Below are 12,999 nucleotides of genomic sequence, written 5' to 3' on the forward strand. Positions count from 1 at the left end.
CCTAATGAGGATAAAGCGGTGTATAGAGAATGGATGGATGGATGGATGTCTATAACCAAAGACACAAATTCAGACAGGCTTCTCAGAGGTTACTCTACGTGTTTTATTATAACAAGTTTCAAAACTAACAAATTAAATAATGATAGAAATGATATCGCTTCTGTATTAGAAAAAAACAACTAAAAAATACATCCGCTATATTAACAATATATCTTGAACAAAAACAGCTGTCGCAAACTTAGAAAAAAATAACTAATAAAAAATATTTGTTAGTTTTAGTTCAATTTAGTAGCCCAACAAAAAACAATTAAAACCAGGACATTTTCATCACTTTATGAAAAATACAGACAGCAAATTTTACATGGAAAAGGGTTGAATTTGGTTCGCATAACAAAAACTGACGCACCAGAAATCTTTGGTTAAAAATACATCACTTAACCATCCTGATACTGACCAGAAAGTTCATATATCCTTTGAAATGGAATGAGACACTAACAAAGTCTTCCAAAAATACAAGATCAGAGGAAAAATACGACAGCCAAGCACACACAGATGGTGACACCTGCTGCTCAACACTTGGTAATGCGCATTATAAGGCCACTAAATGCAACCTGCTGGGTGGGAGCTTTAACAGGGGTGCCGAGATGGGCCCACTGAAAGTCTCTGGGTGGCACACCGGGACCAACAGAATCTGTTTGGCTGCTGTAGCAAAGAGCGAAGATAAAAACTATATCAATATGAGAATGAAGTAATCACATACTGACATACCTTGTTTGTTTTTTGTTGTTTTTTTAATAGTAGACATCCTAATTATATGATATGCATAGATTAATACAATTTGAATATACATATATAAATTCATGTGTTGTTATTTGTATGTAGAAAAAATAAGAAATATTGTAAGGCATCTGTTAGGCAATTATAGATGATAATGTAAGTCTGTGGCTGATCACAGCCTCATTTCATGTTGTTTGTCGGTACATGTACGACCCCAAAATGTAGAAATGAATATTGAATCATACATATAAACAATTTGAAAGGTGTTTCTATACATATAATCAATGAACTCTGGTTGAAAATGTTTCTATTTATAACATTTTTGTCAACAAAAATGTATTTCAAAGCGTAACTGGATGTAGTGAAGATATGCCTTGGTTTTAGAAATGTAGGAATGCATCAGAAAATATGGAATATTGAAGATGTGCTGGAGGAAAAATTAGACTTTTCAGTGATGGGAAATTTTAACTATCATGTATAATCATAAGATATTTACCAGCTTGTCTTTTCTAATTAAATACACACGGAAAATCATATTACTAAACATCTAAATATTGTGTATCTTTGTATATGAACACTTAAGCATGCAGTATAAGCAAACTGCTGCATATTTCAGTGATTACACTTTCAATTTCCAATTAGTTGCATTTCCATCTATCTAATGTCATCCTTCTTATTTGTTTTTTTCAGTAGCTTTAAAAGTCTTTCTAAATTTTTCCTTTTTGGCAGCATATAAGAGTAATTTTATGTATGATGAAAAAATTAATTAACATCAAAAAGCAGCTAAAGTCTGGCTTGAAAATCACAGTATATGTGAATCATTTGTTGAGGCTAATTAAACCTCCCTGCTAAAGACAGCATCATTTCCTGTGCAGCTCAGTCCCTCTTGTGTTGGGCACCATACCAGAAAGCAGAACTGCAGTCAAGTTAAACGTGCCGCACAGAAATGGAACGGCGTTTAGTCTCCACATGATGCTTGTTTCGCTCTCCTGATCAGTAAAATGCAACATATTGGTAAGCAGTGACCAGAACCATTTACTGAATGTCTAATGATCAAAACAGAAGGCAAGAGTTTCAGACCTTATCTCAATAGTTCACATGTCATGTATTCTTTAGCAGCTTAGGTTATGTACACCATCTGTGGTTTAGCTTTCTAGGTGTCTCAACTGATAGTAATCTGAATTCAGCAGCAGAAATTAGCCCTTAGATAGAAAGCGTGACAGTTGATGGGTTCATAGGAAATGCTTTGAGAAAAGTTTCAGATTTTACATAGTACAAATCCAGTTAAAATGGCATTATGTAATAGCAACAAAAGGATATGTACGAGGAGGAATGAATACACAGAGTCTGGTAGACGGTTATATTGAAACACTTCTAATAAAAAAAAAAACTTAACTAAGTAGAATTAGCAGTAATGAAACTAATAGGGCATTATAACATGCAAAATATAACAAGTAAAAGATTCAATCATGAAAACTGTTGGAATGTAAAACTCAGTAAATTTGTTTACTGTCAGTGAAAGAAATATGTTGCAATTTGCTTCTTTTGGAACGGGAAGTTAAGAACATCTGTCAAACTTTAACCACGGACAGCATTAGAAACGGATGTGAGAATCTGCTATAGATAACATCACCACATCTGTCACTCAGTGGTTGCGAAAGCAGGAGGAAGATTAAAGCTTACATAAGTTTGGGCCTTCCTTCTGAGTGCACACACACATGAATTTTACCGAAGTATTCACACAGTCTCAGATCATGACTTTCTCACTTGAAACCTGAAGAATAAGGCTGGCGTTCTCTCTGCACTCTGCCTATCACCCTATATTACACTTTGTCTTCCTGCTGCTCTGCTGGTTCTCTCTGCGCTGCTGGGTTCAAATCCATGAGTGCGATGTTCTCACTCATGTGGTCACCCTAAAGGGAAAAGAGTGCAGATGTCTGAGGAAGCAGTACACGAGTGGAGTCTGGCCACCTCACACACCCAAGAGTGAAGTCTGCTTGAAGGATACACACATAGAACTGGAGTTACATCTGCTTTTTCACTGGCAGAATGTTTTTGCAGAATCATTTCTCCACAGCTGCTTTACGAAGCATTTTAACTGTACAACCACATCCAACCAAAACGTTCTAACCAACCAGAAACACACTGACTTTGTAGATATGTAGATCAATAATCCTTTTGTACGTGTTTGTATTAGTTGAAGTGTGCATGATTTTTGTTCAACTATGGATTTCAATGAGGCTCTTGTACAGGCTCTTCTGAGACCTACACTGAGGACCCCTGGAAACAAATGGTACAAACCGCTGAACAATGGAAGACTGAGCCAGAACCTGCAGGCAAAAGATATAAAATGCAAAACAAAATGCTGGATTGATAGTGTGTGCTGTCTCAACTATTTGTCCGGAGCCAAACATGGAGACTTTAGTGTGCTACGTACCTTTACCTACAGTATGTAACACAAATTTATTTATGTTAACAATTTAAAAAGCCTAACTTCAGCTAACAGTAAGCTGATGGTTCCATTAAACTGCTTATTATATTATATATGAGATTTTGTGAACCTCTGTGTGTCAGTCTTGCCTGCTCAAACAAATAATGAGCGTGAGTGACTAAAAAAAAGGATTGTTTGGCCTACCTTTAGTTGCTGACAAAAATGAGAAGACATTGTGCTCCCTGCAGAGTGACTAATAGTCCCAGCCTGACTTTCCTGTCGCTCTGCCACCGAAGCAGAATTTCATAGTTTGAGGTTTTTGTGCTCACCTGTCCAGTTTGCACTTTGCCACTTTGCTCAGTTGTCATGGTTTTCTTCTTTCTGCATTTATATTGAGGAGATTAGGAAGACAACTTGTATTAAAACTATGCTCACTGAGTCAACAAAAGGACACTGAATACAGGAAGTGAAAGCACACAACTGGAGCGTCAATTGAAGTCTTTTACCTCATCCTCAGGTAGAAGAGAAATCCAGCGAGCGGGATCAGTAGTAATATGCCAGCTTTTAATGCATTTATCGCTGCCATTGTTTTATCCCGGGCTGGAGAGATTGATATGAGATGTGAGTTACAAGTCCAACACATTTCAAAACAACAAGCACAGATTTGTCTCCTATATCACAATTTCCATAATGATTAGGATGGAAGTGTCTGCTTCCTGCTTTTACTACATTTTCCTTTCCTTCTCGTTGCCCTACCAAACACACAGAACTTGGTACAAAGGAATGAACTAAATCAGAACATTAAAGATATGCAGCATCAGTCTCTGATGTCTGGTTGATCAGGACCAGTATGGAAGAAGAACACATTATTCTGAAGCGTTTGTGGAGAAGCACACACGAACCACCAGCACCCCCCTCTAAAGACAGAGAGAGACTTTTTACTCTACGCATATATACTTCCTATGTCTTATTTTTCTTATTATTGAATGTATATCCTTGTGTTTAAGCTATGTTATAAAGTTACTTTCATGTAGCCTAAAGTCTACAATTTGTAAGGCTTATGTTTACACCGTTATTATAATCTCAGGAACCATATGAGATCAGTGTATTGTGTTTGGTGTCATTCTAATCACTTATTCAGTGCTTTTTCAGATCGGTGATCATTATAAATATGCAACAATTGGATTTTTACATTTAAGAAATGAACTAAAAATACAAAGGTATCTGGCCTCTGAGCTCTCCTGGACACTGAAGCTTAACACCACCTGCTGGGAGGAATACATCCATGACTGGTTAGATTTAAATTTGATTCCAAAACATTCTATGTGGAGAAAAGTCACTGGAATGCAAGAATCTCTTTAGAAAAACGCAAACTGGCCCTCTTGAGAACAAAGAATGAAGAAAGAAGAGAAGATCAGACTAGAAAACACAGATTTTTGAAATAGGCTCTTTCATAAAAGTTAAACTAAAACAAAGCCTTAAAACTGGGTTTAAACTAGGGCTGCGTTTTCTATATTTTACAGTTTGTCATCTTAAGTTAACTTTAATACTACAACAACGTGAATATTTTCTTGATAACTATGAGTTTTGGCTCTCAGTGTTTTTACTTTGGTACACTTTTGCAATGCAAACCTGCCAAAGTGCCTCTTTGTCTCTGTGTTCCTGAACCAGCTCATCCAGCAGATCATCACAGCTCCACATCCTGCAGCAGCCTCCCTCTCACTACTACAAGGGCTACATGAGTATTACTTCCTCCTGCTGGATGTACTAATTAATAAATTGCTTGTGGATAATTATCATCGGTTCTACCGTGTATTTCTTTGTTTTGGGAACTGGAGGTCATTGAAATCAGAACTCAAGACTTTTAGATAACAGACTTATCAATTTCGTTTTCATCAAAGTCACTTTGAGACTTAGTATAAACTAATAATTTTCTCAGACAAGCTGAGGATGGTTAGCCTAGCTTAGCTAGACTGTATTCCCGTTATAAGGGATATACAGGAATACGTGTATTTGTAATACACAATATAAAGGCTGTCTGGTCCCCAGGCAAGAGGATGGTGCCTCTAAATTAACAAGTGCAATTTTAACCCTAAAGTGTGGTTTCTGCCGTTAGGTGTGTTGTAGCCTACACTTTTATCTACATTGTTTGATGCAGCCATATAAGGCTCATTTCTGCAACATTTTCTTACAATATATATTTAACCAAGGTCAGTTTAAGAGGAGGTGGAACTTGAAATTGATTTCACAGTTTACTATTAAAAATACAAGACATTTGCTTTAGTTTCAAGTGTAAAATTGCTTCAAAATCAGTTTTGAGTGAAGTTTAAAACTATGCTCACCTCGAACAGTGAGAGCCTCTTCAGCTGATGTCATGTTTTCGTGGGCTTTCACAGCACAGGAGTAGTTTCCTGCATGCTGAAGGCTGACTGGCTCCAGAACCAGGTGTTTGTTTTGGCTCAGAAACCGACTGTTCAGGTACCAGATGTAGTTGTTGTTGTCAGTCAGAGGACAGCTGGTGCTGCAGGTCAGAGTGACTCTCTGACCTTCTGTCACCTCTGCAGAAGGAGTCATGGTCACTGACAGGCCTGGAAGATGGTTAGATTGGACACTAAATCATCTCATGAAACATGAAGGAGACTTTTGTGGTTTTGTACATATAATTAGTACAGTCTGCTCACTGCTGCATGAAGGAGCAACAGATTCTCTCATGGGAGATGTATGTAATACCTGTGACAGCCAACAGCACTCCAGAGAATTCAGATGGTTCACATATTTCATATTCTGCATATTTGTTGAGCTTGAAAATATACTCTGCCGTATCATTCTTCTTCAGGTCATTAATGATCAGAAAGTGCTGTCCATGCAAGACGCCAGCATAGCTCAGACGGCCAGCAGCTGTAACTTCTACAGCACTATCCTCTTCACAGCGTCGCTTTATTTTATGCCAGGATTGAGGTGATTGATGAAGGTTTCGAGGAAGTGAGTACTGAATCTCTACTGAAGTACCTTCCATGGCACAGATTCTCTTCATGTAATAATTCACAGTTAAGCAGGATAAATCCTGAAAACCTGAAATGTAGATTAAAAACTTTTAGAAAGAGATACATTTATTAAAAAATTCTGTAATTTTACTAAATTTTCACTGAATCGCAATATTCTAGGTTCAAGTTTATCCTGGAGATCTTTTTTTCACCTAATCCTTTTATATTTCTTTCTGCTTTTTCTGTCATCTTGCAACAATTTGCTGTTAAATGAAGGTAAAAATGTTCACCACTCTACCCCAACATTAGTTGGTTTTCCATCCATTCATTATTTGCTCCTCCTAATTTTTTGCAGGTCGGAACAAGCAGAAATCTGTTCCTGTTGTCAGTCTCTCACTACTGCATGTCTTTGGATTATGGAAGGAAATCCACATGCACGCTTGGAGCTATTGGCTGGCAGGTTTAAACCCAGGAGCTTGTTGTGTGAAATGACCATGCTAATCGTCATTTCGGGTTTGTCAAATAATTAGTCAGATTGTTATGTTTATTATTGCCATGTAGGCCTGCAAATATATGATAAAGGAGCTCTGTTCATACTTACAGATGTCATGAGAGCGGAGAGCTTCATAGCCTTTTACAGCACAGGAGAAGATTTCTGAAGGGGTGCTGACAATTGTAAGGCTTGAACTCTCGCAGTCACTGTACAACTCTTTGTTCCAGTACCACCTATAGGCAGTATGAGGGTCACTCATGGGACAGTTGGTCATGCACTTCATTTCATAAGATTTCCCCCGAGCATGCCTTTGAATATATACGTCTGTCGAGAGATGATGGGTAGACTTTTCACCTGGTCCAATTATATATTTAATGGTGAATAGTGTGTTTACATGTTGGTGGAAACATCACCTCTTGGGTAAGTAAAGGAGCAGGGCTCATCCATAGATGTCCCCCTAAAAGAACACATCTTCCCTTTAGCATAAGTCACACTGAAGCAGGTTAGCGAGACAGAATCTGAACAAAAAGAAAACAGATTAAATATTTGGATTTTTGCACTTAAGAATGGTTTTACACAAAGATTTGTCCAATTCCAGCTCAGATTTTCTTGAACAATAAATCCGAGGTTTTAAACGTCACTCACCCACTGAGACTTCAGGAGCTCTGAGATCCTCGTAGCCTTTGACAGCGCAGGAGTATCTGACTGCTTCATCACCGCTGAGCAGCTCTTGGTACCAGGGAGACCAGTCCTCATAGAGAAGAGCTCCGTTCTTGTACCAGATGTAGGCTGCAGGGTTTTCAGTCAGAGGACAGCTGGTGCTGCACATCAGAGTCACTGTCCGTCCCACTGTGGAGGGAAACACCTTCACCTGCAGGTCTGAGATGATGGAGAACAAAATAAAGAAATCCTCAGCTGATGTCAGTCTTAAAGTAAAAAAACAACTAGCAAATGTTGCACCTGCAACTTGGAGCTGAGTTCTATTGCCCCAACAGTATTCTGGGTTGTCGGTGGGGTTTCTGCAGCAGTAGAACTTTTCATCACTCTCTCTCACATTGTTGATTGTCAGAGTGAAGTTACTCTCTTCAGTCATGTTGTACTTTACTTCATTTTCATCTGCAGTGAGCTCATTGAGGACAACATTTTGGTTAGTTCCATTTACGGTGTGCCACTTCATGCCTGAAGATGGATGTTTAGCCGAGCAGGCCAGATTCACTGCAACACCATTCAAGGCACAGATAGTGTTTGCTCGTCCTTGAATGCCTGTAACAGAAGTAGATTTCTGTCTTTTCATCACTGGATGTTAACTAATCATAACAGTGCATATGAGACATTTCAGAAGGTACATGCAGGGTTTTTCTTTTTCTTTTTTAAAGTTTTATGACAATCTAGCAAAAAAAGACTTTCAGTTCATTTGAAATTTATCCAGTATTATTCCACAATTTGTTCACATGCATTCACAATATTGTTAGTTTCCTCCTGTGTTTTTAGAGATTACAGATGATAGTAAATAATAATTAATACCTGAGATGTAAAGGATGAAACCCAAAAACACCCATTCAGCTTCTGACGACAGCATGTCTGCACTAGTCCTCCAGTTTCTAATAAGAAAACAGGTAAAATGACAATTTTCACAAGAGCCATAATAAAACCATAGAGGAAAGAATGTAAAATGTACCTCACCAGTTAAATACCGAGAGCAGTCTGCACAAGTGGACTGTTGGTTGACAAACCGCATGCAGCTCAGATCTAATCTCTTCCTTCCTCTGTCAAAAGCGTCTCTGACGTGATGCTATCCTCAAACTAATTTTCAGCCTTTAAATTTGCTTTTTTGCTTTTATTTCATCAGAACATCAGCAGATATGCCTGTGAAAATTCTTACATCTGGCTTTAAGCTGATGTAATCATTATGTTGCGGCAAAATTAACAATGTGTGTAATTTCACTGCCATCCTTCCATGATACAGAATTACATAGCGTGCTGTTTAAACGCAGTGTCTTAGACTAATAGATCAGAAATATGAGGCATATCCAGGCGTGATGCAGAGTGAACGTTTCTCCCTGTTTTCTTGGTGCCTAACATGATGTCACCTTGAAAACACACGTGCATATGCTGCTACTTCTGGTGAGCAAGTGACACTGAAAAGGTACTCAAAGATTTCACAGGAGAAGCTGTCAGCAGTACACCTGGAATCTAAAAGCCGCTGCCTCTTCAAAGATCTGCAAACACATCGGTTCTCGTCCCATCGACAGCAGTTTGAGGATCAGTCAGAGGACAGCTGGTGCTACAGATCAGTGAGACAGGGCTCTCTGCGTGTCTTCTGAACACGTGCTTCTGTTGGAGGATTATAAAAAACACGTCCTGTGACATGATGAAATGTGTCAATTAATAATTCAGTCACATACGTCGTTAAATATAGAAAATGCTTAGTCCAGTTAGTCAGAATGTGGAGAACGTCAGTCTCTGGACCAGAAAGGCTCGGTGGTGTTACAACCTTGTCTCTATCTGGGTGTTTTCTGTCTTCTCCGACTTCCTCCCGCAGTCCAAAGAAATGTTTGGGAGACTGATTCCAAATTGGCCATAAGTGCGAGTGTGAGCATATATGGTTGTCTTTCTCTTTTTTTGGTGAACTTGCAACCTGTCCAGTGTGTACCCCACTTATTTTATTTCTTTACTTATTTTATCAGGGGCCATGCAATAAACATAGAAAACATCTGATGTATTGCATGTAGAGTGTATGGCATAAATGCATATTTTTTGACAAAAATTTGCAAAAAAAATACCTGTCCATTTCAAATGAAAACTTTTAATGTCAATTACTTAAACATCCATCCATCCTCTATACACCGCTTTATCCTTTACTTAAACATATAAAATGTAAAATAAATAATTGCATAAGTATTCACTGCTAATCTACCCTCAATTAATGCTAGAAGTCACACAGAAATGGAGATCATCTGAGTGCAGTGAATGTGTGTCAAGTACTGGGCACCTGTATCTGGATGGTCCAGTTACTGGAAAATCAGTGATCAGTAACTGCACTATGAAGACAAAAGAACAAATGTTGAAAAGCATAAGCCTGAGGATGGATAGAAGGAAATTCCCAAATCATTAAATATCCCTTGGAATACAAGCAAATCAATCATTAAGGAACAGAAGGAATACGACACAAGTCTGCCATCATCCTTTAAAAACTGAGTGGCCATGCAACAAAGATACTAGTGAGAGTGGCCACCAAGACACCTATGAGGAGCTACAAGTATCGCTGTCTAAGATGGGACAGCCTGTGCATACAGTCAGCCAAAGCTTTATTGGAGAGTGGCAAAGAAGGAAACAGCTGAAGTAAACTATAGTAAATCTTGACTAGAGTTTGCTGGATGGCATCAGAGAGTCTCTGAAGTCAACTGGATGAAATTTATTTGATCTGATTAGACCAAAATTGAGCTTTTTGGGCTTCAGACTAGTTGTTTGATGTTTGGGAACATCAAACACTGCATATCATCACAACCACACCCTCCCACTTCTAAGCATGGTGGTGGCAACATCATGATGTAGGGATGTTTTTTGGCGGCAGATCCTGAAAGGTTTGTGAAGTTAGAAGGTGAAATGAAAGCAGAAAAGTGCAGGAAAACTCTGGAGGACGACCTGATGCAGTCTGCAGAAGAACTACGACTTGAGAGGAGATCTGTTTTTTAGCAAGACAGTGACCCAAAGCAGACCGTCAAAGCTACACAGAAATGATTTAAAGACAACAAGATGGAAGCTGGAAGTGGAGAGTCCAGACCTCTATTCTGAGAATTTTTGTTGGGATTTTAAAAAGGCCGTTCATGCTTGCAACCTGGCCAAACTTGAACAGTTGAACAGAGAATGTTGTAAAATTGCAGTGTAAAGATATGTAAGCCTGACTGACACCTGTCCACACAGGCTCAGTGCTGTAATGGTGACCAAAAGTGCGTCTACTAAATACTGACCTGTAGGGAGTAAATGCTGATGTAACCAAAAAAACTTGAAAAAAATATTGATTTACTGGCATTACTTTATAGAAACGTGTCGTCACTTTGACACAAAAGAGTAACTTCTTGTCAAAGTAGCCATTTTAAGTCGGCCATGTTGGACATATCCAGATTACTGCTTCACGCAACTCTGTTTGACTATCTTACATGTGATTTTTCTTATATATTAGACACGTTTGAATACACAGCACGGATGCACCTAGAAGGCATCTTCAGCTGAAGCATTGCTCCAAAGGGTACAGCATTTCTCCACTCAGCTCCATATGCCTGACTTTTCTGATGTTTTCTCTAAGAATAAGCCCAGCCACTTCGCAAGGAGAATCATTTTTTGTCCACTTGTATCCAGTGTCTCATTTTCTTGCTCGTTGCCCAAAGCTCATGGCCATAGAGGAAAGTTGGAAAGTATATCCAGCAGTAAATTGAGAGCTTGGCCTTCAGGCTCGGCTCTCTCCGCTTCATAAGGCTGGTATAATGTGTTCATTACTGTGACACAGCAGCGCTCAGCCTGCTAAGGTTGTGTTCCATCTTGCATTCACTCCTGCTCTCTGCTAATCACAGGGGAGCAATAAGTTGTTCAGAGTACTGTGGGTTCAGATAATCAGAGCTGCTGACTCTCATATATGCTGCTGCAAACTGTCCAATCATGAATCTTCATAAAATGGTTCGCATGCATTAAGATTAAATACTGCATTTCGTAAAGTACGATAATCAACTGTAATCTGTTTTTGCAGTTTTGTGCTGTCCTGTCACCTATCAAGCTGAGGTGGATGGCCACCCACACCCAGTCTGGTCCAGGCGAGGTTTCTTCATGTAGGAAAGAGGTTTTCTGTGACATTGGTGAAAGGGAAATTGCTGAGTTTCTCTCTAACACTGTAAGACACCTAAAACCTTACTCTCTTTTCAATCTCCTCTGTACTTTGTGCATGTAACTCTTTTATTATTATGTTTTACTGAGATGTGTTTTTAAGTGCATCTCTTGTTGTATTATACATTATAAAGTTCATTATTATTTTCACTTTTATCGTCACTTTACGTCTATTAAGTCAGATGGAAACTGGACATTACCTTGGGCATCATTCTGGTGAAGAGGGGTGGTGGAAAACGTTAGGTAAACACAATTTGGTATTTGGGAAAGCAGCTTCAGCATTAGAATAAACTGTTGTTATCTTTCATTTTATTACTGTAGTGACACAGCAGAAAACAAAGCTTGCAGTATTGCTCAAGCTGCATTACATATATGTCCACTTTGTGTCAGAAGAAATATTATTGACTGAACGCTTTGCACAACATGGATCAAAAGTGAGCCCTATTCAATGGAAAAGGCTATCTCTTGGCCAATGTTGTGCATTAAAGGGTTAAAGAGTTCAATCATGTTGAAGCACATAATTGCCTTCATACGCACTACATCCAGCATACATGAAGCATTTTATTATTCATTTGGAGGTGTGTTTCTGAAGTGGCTGATCATCTAGTCTGACTCACTAGATGTGGGATGTGGGTATAAAGAAGTCAGTGGCTGCTCATTTCAGGCGGCTTTGTCCTTCCATTACACTATCAGTGATTTTCAGTTTTCGGTATTCACTTCACTACTTGAATTACCAACAACACCTCAGCTTGTAAGAACACCTCAGCGATCCTTTAATGGCCCCAGCAGAGACTGCATTTCCTGAGGAAGCTGAAACAAGCCTCTCTCCCCACCAGCATCCTCAGGACTTTCTACAGAGGTGTGACTGAGAGTGTCCTGACATATTGCATCTCAACATGCTACTCCAGCTGCAGAATGTCCAGAAAAGCCCTGCAGAGGATAGTCAGGGGAGCTGAGAGGGTCCTTGGAGTTTATGTCCCCTCTGGGCACTGAGCATCATCAGGGACTCCTCACACCCTCTCCATAAACTCTTTTACACTGCTGCCATCAGGCAAACGTTTTCAGAGCATCAAAGGAAGAACCACCAGACTGATCAACAGCCTCGTTCCACAAGCTGTCAGACTGCTGAACTGCTGATCTGGTTTTGCACACACATCTGCACCTTATTGGATCCTAGAGAAACACACACTCATCTTGACATCATCAAAATGGCAATAAAGCTTGATTTGATTTGATTTGATTTGAACAACCTCCAAGCAGGCCTGCACGTAGTGGTTAGCACTTTCACCTTGCAGCTAGAAGATCCCTGGTTTGCCTTCTTGCGATCTTTCTGCATGGAGCTTGCATGTTCTCTCTGTGCATGCGTGGGTTTTCTCCAGGTTCTCCGGCTTCCTTCCACAGTCTATAAACGTGCTGAGGTGAACTCATTATTCTAC

General features: G+C 39.2%; 2 long non-coding RNA genes across 2 annotated transcripts; both read right to left on the reverse strand.

Moving 5' to 3' along the window:
- Positions 1-29: 29 nt before the first annotated feature.
- LOC110963589 (uncharacterized) lies at positions 30-5,793 on the reverse strand. Its single transcript, XR_002596531.2, has 4 exons — positions 5,551-5,793; positions 3,715-3,808; positions 3,538-3,589; positions 30-2,690 (listed from the first exon to the last, which is right to left on the reverse strand). It is a non-coding gene; the product is annotated as an uncharacterized LOC110963589 (long non-coding RNA).
- A 1,754-nt stretch (positions 5,794-7,547) lies between these two features.
- On the reverse strand, positions 7,548-8,480 carry LOC127533240 (uncharacterized). Its single transcript, XR_007941028.1, has 3 exons — positions 8,369-8,480; positions 8,210-8,286; positions 7,548-7,948 (listed from the first exon to the last, which is right to left on the reverse strand). It is a non-coding gene; the product is annotated as an uncharacterized LOC127533240 (long non-coding RNA).
- Between the last annotated feature and the right edge of the window lie 4,519 nt (positions 8,481-12,999).

Source organism: Acanthochromis polyacanthus, chromosome 3, assembly GCF_021347895.1.
Source record: "Acanthochromis polyacanthus isolate Apoly-LR-REF ecotype Palm Island chromosome 3, KAUST_Apoly_ChrSc, whole genome shotgun sequence".
Lineage (NCBI taxonomy): Eukaryota > Metazoa > Chordata > Actinopteri > Pomacentridae > Acanthochromis > Acanthochromis polyacanthus.